Here is a 13110-nt window from a genome sequence, read left to right on the forward strand (position 1 = left end):
AAGAAGAGGAGGAGGAGGAGGAGGAGGAGGAGGAGGAGGAGGAGGAAGAGGAGAAGGAGGAGGAGGAGGAGGAGGAGGAGGAAAAATTATGCAAGAAAAACAAATATTGATTGTAACAGAGTCCTATTAAAAACACAGTATAGCCGGGCGGTGGTGGCGCACGCCTTTAATCCCAGCACTCGGGAGGCAGAGCCAGGCGGATCTCTGTGAGTTCGAGGCCAGCCTGGGCTACCAAGTGAGTTCCAGGAAAAGGCGCAAAGCTACACAGAGAAACCCTGTCTCGAAAAAACAAAAAAACAAACAAAAAAAAAAAAACAAAAAAAAAAACCACAGTATAGCACAGGTAAAGGTGCTTGCTGCCAAGTCTGACAACCTGAGTTCAATCCCAGGGACTCACATGGTGCAAGAAGAAAACCAATGCCTGAAAGTTATCTTCTGAGCTCCGCACATGTGCCTTGGGGTGTGTGCCTCCCCTGCTCCCACTAAATAAATAAATGTAATTTAAAATTTTAAAACACACAGCCAGGCGGTGGTGGTGCACGACTTTAATCCCAGCACTCAGAGGCAGGCGGATCTCTGTGAGTTTGAGGCCAGCCTGGTCTACAGAGCAAGGTCCAGGACAGCCAGGGCTGCACAGAGAAACCCTGTCTTAAACAAAACAAAACAAAACTTAAAACACAAAGCAGAATGTAAGTTGTTTCTTCTATTTATAAAAAGCAATACATTGCTCTGTCGATTCCAGCCATCGTGGACAGAATCCTGGCGAGTGCACCTTCCAAAGAGAGCGTCAAGGGAGCTTAGATGCCTCCTGCTCTGAACACTGTACCCTCACAGGTGCGACTGCCCCCGGAGAGCCTTAGTTCCGTCTCTAGCTCGGCACTAGCACTATCTCTAGGGCTCCAGGATGTCCTTGTGGCCCACTAATTAGTGTGGGGCTGTATGGGATAGGTGTTAGCAGAGTCCTTTCCTGTGCCTGAGCAGAAGCCCAGAGACCCCATTCCTACCCTGCCGTCATTCTTCTCCTCAGTCATGAGGATTTAGCCCCAACACCAGATCCCTGACCTATGTGGATTCCTATTCTTCAGACATAGGAAAGTCCTAATCCTTTCCGATGAAAATACAAAGCAGGAAGTTATGCTATATCCTTGAACCCACCAGCAATCTGGAATGCATGGAACAAGCGATTCCCGCCGCCACAGACCAGCTAATTCCAATGTGGCTATAATCCAGAACGGACTTGGGGAAGGGCAACGGATCTGCACACCCTCTAGTGAGGACTGTTCACCACTCTGGAGGAGTCTTGATTTGCTCCTCTCAGCTGTGTCTACCCAGCTGCCATCACTGGATTCCTCCCCTGGAGGTCGCGGCTGGCTGCCTGGACCATCCGCTCTCATTTCCACTCTCCACCTGCAGAGCAGGAGTGAGTGTTAACACAGCTGTCGCCATGTGTGGCCTCTCCTGTCAGTGTTCTTTACCCCACGGTGTGTTTTTCCACACACCTCAGACCCCATGAGGGAGCACATTGGCTAGATTCACTGATGCGCTTGAATCTGGTCACAGCTGCTGGCAGCCATGCTCAAAACTTCTAGATGATTCCACTCCAAACGTGAACGTTTGTGATAAAGAAACCATACTACTAACACTAACCAGAAAAGAAAAAAAAATCACATCTAAAGCAGGGAAAATGTATGAAGTTATTGTTGACTTCTGGTTTGAAGGTTCATTTTTTTTTTTTAAAGATTTATTTATTATGAATACAATGTTCTGCCTGCATGCCCGAAGAGGGCGCCAGATCTCATTACAGATGATTGGGAGCCACCATGTGGTTGCTGGGAATTGAACTCATGACCTCTGCAAGAACAGCCAGTGCTCTTAACCACTGAGCCATCTCTCCAGCCCTTGAGGGTTTATTTTAACTGGTGTGACAGTGTCCCCAGAACTGTTTGCCGAAGTGGCTGACCCCCAGCAGCACTTCAGTGTTAAAAACCTTTCCGTGACATCTCCCACTGGACCTGAAATGCCTACATGCTCAATGTCAAAAGCAAAAAGCCTTCTTCCACCCCCAGCCCAGCTCTCTGGTTTGGGGTGTTGTATGTTCCCGCCTGTGGGCACCTGCCTCTACCTCCCGTGGTGCAGGCACTGAGCTGGTTTCACTCTAGACCAGGAGAGGACAACTAGTTGGTAGAACATCACCGTCAAGGACACACTTCTTCAGTTTCCCCTGCCCATGCCCTCTGGCCATGTGTCCTGTGAGTTTGTCTCTGATCTGGATCCAATGGCCACATGACCCTTTGCTGTTTTTTTTTTTTTTTTAATCAGGTTTTTATTGTTGTTTTGTTGGAGGTTTTATTTTGTTTATTTTGAGACAGGGTCTCAGTACATAGCCCTGGCTGGCCCAGAAATCACCCTGTAGACCAGGCTGGCCTCAAACACAGAGATCTGCCTGCTTCTCCCCTCTGAGTGCTGGGATTAAAGGCGTGCACCACCACACCTAGTTCTCTCTCTCTCTCTCTCTCTCTCTCTCTCTCTCTGTATAAGATTTATTTTATTTTTATTTATTTATGTATATGTGTGAGACTATGCATACATGAATGCAGGTGCCCTAGTGGCCAGAGAGGACACTGGATCCCTTGGAGCTGGAGTCACTGGTGGATGTGGGTGCTGGGAACTGAACTCAGGTTCCCTGCAAGAGAGGTAAGCACACTTAGTGGATGAGCCATCATCTCCATGGCCCTTAGTGACTCCAGGCTTTCCGTGTTCCACAGGTCAGGGAGACAGATGTGGGCGCCAGGGGAGTTTACCACACCATATCATAGCACCTGTCCCAGAGACCCAACGCTCAGGTGGTAGTCCAGATTCCACCACCCCCCACCACACAGTGCTCATGTCGTCAATCATTCAGCTTGGCCGTCATACTTCAGAGTTTGAGAGCAATTTCTCCTAAGATGCAGCTAGATACCACTGTTGGGTTAGAATGCAGACAATACCCAGCCTTTCGCTAAGGCTGTTCGTTTTGTGTCGATGCCCGTGTGTGTCAGTGCAGGTCCCAGGGAGGCCGGCAGGGAACCTTGGGTGTCTTCTTTAATCGCCTTTCCACCTTCTTTCTTTCTTTTTGGTTTGGTTTTTCGAAACAGGGCTTCTCTGTGTAGCCCTGGCTATCCTGGAACTCGCTCTGTAGACCAGGCTGGCCTCAGGAACTCAGAGATCCTCCTGCCTCTATCTCCTAAGTGCTGAGACTAAAGGCATGCACTACCACTGCCCAGCAGCCTTTCTGCCTTATTTCTTGAGACAGGCTCTCCTACTAAGCCTCGAGCTCACTGAATGAGTTAGACTGGAAGACCAGTAAGTCCCACAGGTCCTCCCGCGCCCTTCTCCCAGTTTTTTGCTGTTGTTGTTGTTGGTTTGCATGGGTCCTGGGGAATTGAACTCAAGTCTCCATGCTTGCAGGACAAGCACTTTACTGACTAAGGCACCTCTCCAACCCCAAGGACCAACCGGTAACTCATACTAGTCTGTATTCCTTTGAGTAGCGTTCCTACTGTCCTAAGCCGGACTTGAGGTCAGTCTCTACACAGCACGAAACTCCCCAACTACAAACCCAACTCGCATGTCCTCACACTGCCGACACACAGGAGAAGCCCCTGAGAATCACACTCAGAGCCTATGTTCCCAGGGCAGGTGAGACGGCCCAACAGGTAGAGGCACTTGTGGCCGACAGCTCTCCAGGCCCCACGTGGCAAAAGGAGAGAAACAGCTCTTGAAAATTGTCCTCTGTCCTCAACACACTCTAAATAAATAAATGTAATTTAATTTGTAAGATAAAATCCATGCTCCCTCAGCACTCCCATTCCCAGAGGCGGCAGTCATCCTTTCCCCATTTCTATCCATCCCCTCCTCCAGCTCCCTCCCTCTACCAGCTCCCAGCTTCCCCTGCCAGGCTGGCTCTGCCTCTCTATTTTGTATATCAGCATCCTGCCAGCCAGAATATACCACTCAGCAAAAGAGAAGCCAGCCAAAGGGCTCTTTACTCAACAAAAGCCCAGTCATTAGCTAAACAGCGAAACTAACCAAATATTGTTCCTGGAGTGTGTCCTGGTGGGCCTCAGCTTGTCCTACCACTCCACATGCAAAAGCTGGGAAAAGCTGGAATATATCCTGCATCAGTCTCTGCCCCATTCAAAAAAAGAAAGAAAAACAGCTAAAACTTAGACTCCTCCTCTCCCAAATCCTTCTCTCTGTTCTCAACGTGTGGCGTGCAGAAGTCTATTTAAGAGTTATTGCCAAGAACTGGACAGTGTTACTCCTTCGCTGACTTTCCAGACCCACCCCTGCATTTGTTTTGCTGTTCCCTTGGTGCTCAGTGCAGTGATGGGAGTGTACTCCAGGCTAGCCCACAAAACTTCTGCTAATCCCAGAGCCGGGGTTACAGAGGTGCACCCCTGCGTCAGGCTTTTTATGGGGGTCCCTGGGCTTGAACTCAGGTCCTCAAGCTTGCAGGGCAGGGACTTTCACCTGCTGACCCATCTCCTCACCCCCAAATTATTTTGAATTTTATTGAATTGCAATTACTTTTTATTTAACTAGTCACACAAAATAGTGTCTACAGCGACAGTCCAACTGCTGCTTAGTCCCTTCTCTGACAAGGAGCTGCTCCGAAAACCGAGTACTTGAAGGTTATTTTTCATCTTAGGCACCACAACAGATCTCAAAATCAACCATGTTCCCCTTTCTCTGTTGGCTATAGGAAACGCAGCCACACCTAGTGTGCACCTTCCTGTGCGTAGCTTTGTGGGGATGGTTTTTATGCAGTGCTGGGGATTGAACTCAGGCCCTTTGCACATGCTAAGCATGTTTTAGGACATCTACAGGCCCCATGGATACCTTTGGCTACATATTATCACATTCAGTCCATTTCTCTTTCCTACATTCATCTTTCTGTTTTGGTATTTAGGACTTATTTTTATTACACACACACACACACACACACACACACACACACACACACATCTGTGTGAGTGTGCGGGTGCCCACAGAAGGCAGTCATGTCATGTTGGATCTCCTAGACTTAGGTTGGTTGTGAGCCACCTGACATAGATGGTGGGAGTCGAACCCAGGTCCTCTAGAAAAGAAAGAAGTGCCCCAAACCCCCCTGAGCCATCTTCCCAGCCCCTGTATTTGTTCTGAGACAGGCTTTTGCTGTGTAGCTCGGACTGACATGAGACTCACCATGTAGTCCAGACTAGCCTTGAATTTGTGTCAACCCTCACACCACTGCTTCGTAAGCACTGAGATTGCAGGTGTGCACCACCTCACCTGGCCAGGACTGCGGGTGTACACCACCTCACCTGGCCGGGACTGTGGGTGTGGGTGTGCACCACCTCACCTGGCTGGGATTGCAGGTGTGCACCACCACACCTGACTTGTGTTTCATTTTTTAAGTCTATAGTTCAACGGTTTTTGGTGAATTTATAAAGTTATACAATAGTCAGCACAATTTAACTTAAAACCACTTGCATCACCCTGAAAAATTTTCCAGTCAGTTACCATCAACCACCACAGGTGACCACTGTAAAATTTCTTCTGGAAATACCACAGAAACAAAATCACGCAGTATGCACGCCCCTTAATGAAATCTATTACATTTCTTAGCCAGGCATAGCAGTGCAGACCTTTAACCCCAGCTCTCAGGAGACAGAGGCAGGAGGATCTTTGTGAGTTCAAGGCCAAGCCTGGTCTACACAGTGAGCTCCAGGACAGCCAGGGCTACATAGTGAGACCCGGTCTCAAAAAAAACCAAAGCCGGGGGGTGGTGGCGCACGCCTTTAATCCCAGCACTCGGGAGGCAGAGCCAGGCGGATCTCTGTGAGTTCGAGGCCAGCCTGGTCTCCAAAGCGAGTTCCAGGAAAGGCGCAAAGCTACACAGAGAAACCCTGTCTCGAAAAAAAAAAAAACCAAAAAAAAAAAAAAAAAAGAAATGATTTGCCGGGCGGTGGTGGCGCACGCCTTTAATCCCAGCACTCGGGAGGCAGAGCCAGGCGGATCTCTGTGAGTTCGAGGCCAGCCTGGACTACCAAGTGAGTTCCAGGAAAGGCACAAAGCTACACAGAGAAACCCTGTCTCGAAAAACCAAAAAAAAAAAAAAAAAAAAAAAAAAAAAAAAAAAAACCAAACAAACAAAAATTCTTACATTTCTTCAGTTATTGTGTTTGTGTGTATGTGTGTGTGCACATGAGAGTGCCACAACACATTTCAGGTGGCTCACAACACGGGTCGGGGGGCAGCTTGCAGGTTTCAGCTCCCTCATGCCATCGTGTTGGACCCAGGGGTCAAACTCAAGCTGTCAGGTTTTGGCAGCGAGTACCTTCACCTGCCAAGCCATCGGCAGACACCCCCCTTGATTTAAATATCTTTTTTTTCTTTAGGAGTGAACACAGGGTCTGTCTCCTGCTAGCCTTTGCATGCTGAACTATACATAAATCCCAAGCCCACGACGTATCTCTTACATCCCATTTCTTCCACTGAGTATATTCTTCAGGTTCCTCCATAGACATCATTTTCCCATTGCCTGTTCCTTTTATTGCTGAAGAGTGCGCTATGCTATGGATGGGCTACATGTTGTTTGGTGATTCACTGAATCATAAACATTTGGGTTGCTTCAACTTTGTGCCGTTACGGCTGCCTCTGCTCTGAGAATCAACATATCAATCCTTCCATAGGCATATGCTTTGATTTCTCTGGAGCACATACCTGTAAGCGACATTGCAGGGTCACACGGTAAAACTATATTAAAAATCTGACAAGCTGCCTTTCAAAGCACTGTAGCATTTTCCATTCCCATAAGCTACATGTATGAGGAAGACTCTAGTGTCTCCACGCGCTCATCAATGCTTGCTATTGCCCGTCTTTGCTATTGATCGGAACCATCCTAGTAGGCGTGAAGTGATATCTCACTGTGGTTTTGATTCACATCCTCTCTCTTTTTATACCATGTCAGAGGTTGCATCCAGAGCTTGTGTATACAAGGCAATTGTTCTATCGAGCAAAAGCCTCAGCCCCTTTGCTTTGCATTTACCTAAGGACTAACGATGATGTTAACCATCTTTTTTCCTTTTTTTCAGACAGGGGAATCACTGTGTAGCCCTGGCTGTCCTGGAACTCACTCTGTAGACCAAGCTGGCCTCAACTCACAGAGATGTGCCTGCTTCCGCTTCCCTAGTGCTGCGATTAAAGAGTGTGCACCACACCCACCCACCTAAGGTTTTTTTTTTTTTTAATTACAAAATCTTTAGACTTAATAGAGTATTTTCTTATTGTGCCTTTGCCCTCAGATCCAGGAGCTCTTTGCCTGATCAAAGCCATGGAAACACAAGTCCTGTGTTTCCTTAGGGATCTGCAGTTTCAGGTCTCATCCTGATGTCAGATCCATTGAGTGGATTCCGGTGCAAGTCTGAATTCACAGTGCACGTGAGTATCCGGTTTTCTGAAAGCCATTTGTTAAGAAGAGTGTGCTTTCTGCACCGAACTGCCTTGGCACCTTTGTAAAAAAATCAATTGGCCATAAATACGAGGATTTCTTCCTAGACTCTGGATTCCAGTCCATTGATTTGTAAGCTTGTCCTCAGACCCACACTCTCTTGATTACTGTCCTTGTATTCTTCTTTTTTCCCTGTGTCTTCATACACTTATCTTTAATTTTATTTAACTGGGAAAATATATCATTCCCAAATTGATATTAGCCTTTGGCAAAAATGTAATTGAGGCTTCCTAAAATCAAACCATCAAGGCCTCTCTTGTGAACATCATTGCGAAGCCATTAAAGGGACGACAACCATATTCTTATTCAAACAAACCCCAAAGGGGATCAAGAAAGGAACAGACATCTACCCTTGCCACAATAATCGGATTTACTGATTCTCAGGGAATAGGGAAGACACACTGCTAATTAGGAGGCAGTTAAGGAATTATCTCCCCTCTCACTATAGCTTTAGAATGTACTAGACTGAAGAAGTAATGTCTGTCTTTGAGCTGCAAGTCTGAAAGTATTTTATTTAACAGGCTCAGGAAAGAAGCCAGTAAGAACAACAAACACTGAAAAGAAAGCCGTGTGTGGTAAGCCGGTCGGTGCCCACTCAAAGCTTAGGAGGTAGAATGGCGCCCTTCCCTACTAGAAACACCGTTGAGAAGCGGTTCCAATCCCAGCATTACTCAGTCTCTAAATGCACCCTGCAGATAAGACCAGGAGAGGTGACCGGGAAAACGGAAGGGCCCCAGGGAGCTAGTCTAGACCGGGAAGGAAGGAATTGTTTCATTCCCCTGTTGTTTGAAACAGGGTCTTGCTCTGCAGACGCGCTGGCTTAGAATCTCCTATAGAGATTCTATAGATCCATGATGGCTTCAAAATCGTGGCAATCCTCCTGCCCCAGGCTCTCAAGTGCTCAGATTCCAAGTCTGAGCTACATGAGGTAGGGAAGAATTTTTCTGAAAATGAGAAACTCTTGTGTTGCAGGGGTAGGTAGGGAGGACTGAAGGACTGCAGAGGAGAGGGTGGGAGGGGAGGGAAGATGGTTCAGCAGGTGAAGGCGCTTGCCGCCAACCTGACGACCTGTGTTCAATCCCTAGAACCCACAGAGTAGGAGGAGAGTCTGCATGGCGGAAGGAGAGGCAACCCCAAGAAGTTGTCCTCAGCTTCCACAAGCACACCTAGGCTCACACCTCTCTCCATTCAAATGAATATGTAAATATAATTTGTAAACGTCTTTGTAATAAAAAGAAGACAAGAGAATAGAGATAGCTTCTTCCCCAGTCCCTCTTATGCTTTTTTTGTTTGTTTTTTGTTTTGTTTGATTTTTTGAGACAAGGTTTCTCTGTGTAACAGTCCTAGCTGTCCTGGAACTCACTGTGTAGACCAGGCTGGCTTCGAATTTACAGAGATCCGCCTGGCTCTGCCTCTGGATTACAGGCATGCACCACCACCACCCCGGCCTCCTTTTACGGTTTTAAAACAGAGTTTTGCTATACTGTCCAGGCTGGCCTCCAACTTGTGGCAATCCCCCTGTCTTAGCTCCCAAGTGCTGGGATTACACGCTTGTGTCACCATAGCCCGCCCCATTTGCCTAGAGAATCTTTTCTTTTTGGTCTTTGGGATATCCTAGTTATTACCCCGATGCCATGTTCTGTCTACATTGTGAGCCATCTTTTAAGTTACATTATCAGGGTCTGGGTCAGGTGTGGCTCAGTTGGTAAAGTGCTTGCCTAGCATGCAGGAAGCCCCAGGTTCAATCCCCAGTACCACATGAACCTGGTGTGGCAGTGCATGCTTGTCTTCCCCTTACCCTCAAGGTGGAGGGAGGATGGTCAGGAGTTCAGTTCACAAGGCAAGTCTGAGTTACACGAGCCCCTTTCCAAAATCAATCAATTAATTAGTAGAAGAAAAATTGCACTACTCTCCTTTAAAGGGAGTCACATATGATAGACCACGATCAGGAGATGCTCTTGGGGAAAATAAAGGTGATGTGGTGAAGGGCAGGGAGCTAGGGCTCGGGGGAGGGAGCAGTGTTTTCTGGAGATGGGACATCTTCAAGTTCTAGGGGCTGACCAACCTCAAGAGGTGACCCCTGCAGAGCTTAAGACGTTGAGGTGTCTTAGTTCCCAAGACCATCTGAAATATGTCTTTTCTGATGGTTGCAACCCACGGATTGAGAACTGTTGTTTTAAGTAATTTACGTTGACTTGGAATGTTTATAACTTACAAGTGAGACAGCAAGGATATCACCCACATTCTACATTGCCACTGTCTCATATAAAATAAACTAGTAAAGATTTAAAAGAAAGACGTCTGCTTCCCTGTTGAAGTTAGAGGAAGCTCACCTACATCGGGGAGAGGTAACCTACATGAGTTTTTTCCTTTGTGTGTTTGTATGGGTGTGTGGTGTATACATGTGGTGTATACGTGTGCTGCTTCACACACATGGAGGTCAGAGGACACCTTTCAGGAGTCAGCTCTCTCACACTCAGATCACCAGAGTCATGTGGCAAGTGCTTTTACCTTCTGAACTATCTCAGCAGTGCCTATATGAAATTCTAAACTGTAATTTATAACGAATATATTCCAGTCGTGTGACAAGCCTTTTTGGCAGGGATCACCTCTCTTGATGTTGGTCAGCACTTGGAACTTGAAGATGTCCCATCTCCAGAAAGCACTGCTCCCTTCCCAGAACCCTAGCGGCTCCCCACCCCTTCACCACACCGCCTTTCTTCTCCCCAAGCCCATCTCTCAAGCCCACATTTTTCACTCAGCTCTTTGGCTGGAGGCGGAATCTCATTATGTAGCCAGGTTGACTTCAAACTCATGATCGGCTTGCCTCATTCCTGAGGGCTGGGATTCCAGGTGTTCACCACCATGCCAGTTTACCTGAATCCTTTTTGAAAAGAGATAAGAAGAGGCAGGGAGGAAGGGAGGAAGCACAGAGAGAAAGGAGAGAGAGAGAGAGAGAGAGAGAGAGAGAGAGAGAGAGAGAGAGAGAGAATAAATCTTGGTTGAATGAAGGAACTGTGAGAGCCAGATGGCAGGAGCCTGAAGTGAGTGAGCAGGCTTTTCCGTGAGGCTGCAGGAGTAATGATCGGGGAGTGGCTTTGGGAGTGAGAAGGGGCTGGACCGGCCTCTGCTCTGTGATTGTGGAGTAGCAGCCTCCCCTGGGACGGGTGCTGCTTCCTTGGTTAGGCAGGAACTGGAGGGAAGCTTGTCTGAAGGGGCCTGAGAGTTTAAGACATAGGGAAGAAAAAGTAGAGTTAGACTTGGCTCGGGGACGCGCCAAAGGAGGTTGGTGGGGGTGGAAACGGCTTTCGTTTAAGTTTTGTTGAGGTTTAGCCAGTATGTGAGATGGGGTGAAATGGGCTTGTAAATGCTTCTCCAAACTGATGCTATTAGAAGCTTGATTATGCTAATTCTAAAACCATCAAATTGCTTCTACGCTCTAGAACCTAGGCTGTCTCTGATTAAGTGCTTTACAAACATGATTCTGTGTCCTGCTTCCAATTCTGCAGAGTTGTATCCCCTTCCACAGAAGAGGATAGGAAGGCTTAGTGAAAAGAAATGATCTGCACTGTGGGCGTCATTCAGACCCAGGTCAGCATTCCTCAAATGTCAGGCTCACCTTCAGCAGTCTGGTCTGTCCTCACTGAGTCTCTGGGTGCTGATGGCAGCGTATGGGGAGCCTCTGAGTGCTTGGGGGGCATCATGTGCCTGCGCAGCTTCAAGAGGTCCGTCCTGGCTTCTGAAGCCCTTCACTTGTATTGCCTGGTGTTCCCTAGATTCCACCCCACTTTCCACAAAAGACCCAGGATCCCCAAAGATAAGAACCCCCCAGGGTGATGCTTATTGTCTCATAGAGCAGCTGACCGGCAAGTACTCCTCCTCCGCCCAGGGGTGTGGCTCCTTGTGCACATCTCTGGTCTTCCTGTCTCCCAAGAAGCTTTGTGCAGCGCTCTCTCTCACTCTCTCTCTCCCTTTCCCTCTGTTGCATGCACTTAATTCACTAATCCTTTCCTCCAAAAACAAAACGAAATCAGTGCCACTTGGTTGCTTTAGCACAGATAGGAGAAGGCAGGAGGGCTCATTCGGAGCTGGGGTTTCTGCCAGCCAGATGTGATGAAAAGGTGGAAAGGGAAAGGAGCTTGGATGATTGACAAGGAGCTTGGATGATTGACAAGAGTGTCATTAAGAGTTAGGCTTTGGACCCTAAATTGGACATGGAGGAGAAGGAAGGAAGGAAAGAGTCGACGACGCATCCAGAGATGCAGGGGTCACCAGCAGGAGAGTTTGATGAGACAGCAAGGTGCAGCCAGGGCTGAGGGAAAGGCCCAGTGTGTCCTGCTAAGGAAAGGGGCCTCAGACCCTCAGTAGCTCAGTTGGTGGAATGCTTGGTTAGGGTGGATGAAGCTTGAGTCCCAGCCCTTGAAGCTCTTAAACTAGTCATGGTAGTGCTGGTCTGTAATTCTAGCACTTGGGAGGTAGGAGCAGGAGGACCAGAGTTCCAGGTCATCCTCAGCTGTATAGAGAGTTAGTGGGCACCGTGAAACCCAGAAAAAGATGGAGGGGCAGGGGAGGGGACAAAGAGGGAAAGCAAGGGGGTGGGGGAGAGATTTTCACATAACTTATAAGAGATGAACATTGTAATGACAAGGTCAAAAAACTGGTCTGTCTAATGGGCATGGAAGTAACTCAATGTGGTGGCCGGAAGCAGGCAAGGCTGCCGGGCAGTCTACTAGGCTGGACATGGAGACACAGTCACTGGACTTGGCAAATTCCAGGCAGTCATTACAGGGGCTGGGGAACCCATCTTATGCCAGATGCAGCAGTGGCAAGATGGGAAGTGGAGACAGGAGAATCCCCAAAAGCTTGTAAGCCAGCTAGCCTGGCACATAGAGTGGTGGACAAGAGACACAGTCGCAAAGGTTCTCTGATTTCCACATGCTCGCCCGCATTCCCATCCACACATGTAATGGACACACACAGAGTGGTTACGAAGAGGAAGTTAGCGGGGCGATCATCCAAACCTGAACTCTGAACTGCAGTGGACCCAGAAGTGAGTCGGAGATGGAAGAATGAACGCGTTTACCGGGAAGGGAGCAGAGAAGTGCCCGAGCCTCTCTCACTCTGTGTGTGTGTGTAGGGGGTCACTCGAGAGAGGGAAGGCAGGAGGGGCTTGAGCATGGCGGGGAACAGGGTATAGCAAAGAGGATGCAGTGAATGGGGGGCGGGGGGAGAGGGCAAAAACCTGAAGGAGCCAGAGGCCCTGGGAGACAGCCACTGCCAGTCCCCTTGAAACCCTAGGGATGGACAGGAAGGAGCAGTTGTGGGTGGCTTCGCTTGGTGATAAGGACATTAGGGAATCCTGCTAGGGTGAGGTCATCAGCAGCTTGTTCCATTCAGAAATTAGCTCCTGTATCATGCCCCCACCACAGTGACTCACTGGCAAGGAAGCAAAGACATTAGCCAGTCTTTGTGTTCTAGGGACTCAGCCTTTTTTTTCTCTCCCATCTGTACCCGGGAAGGCAGGCCGGCAGTCTGGTAGTTCTGCCCTCTGAGCTCTTCCTGACATCCGAGAGAGG

Source organism: Peromyscus californicus, unplaced genomic scaffold (genome assembly GCF_007827085.1).
Source record: "Peromyscus californicus insignis strain IS unplaced genomic scaffold, ASM782708v3 Scaffold_5__1_contigs__length_169319896, whole genome shotgun sequence".
In the NCBI taxonomy this organism is placed as follows: domain Eukaryota; kingdom Metazoa; phylum Chordata; class Mammalia; order Rodentia; family Cricetidae; genus Peromyscus; species Peromyscus californicus.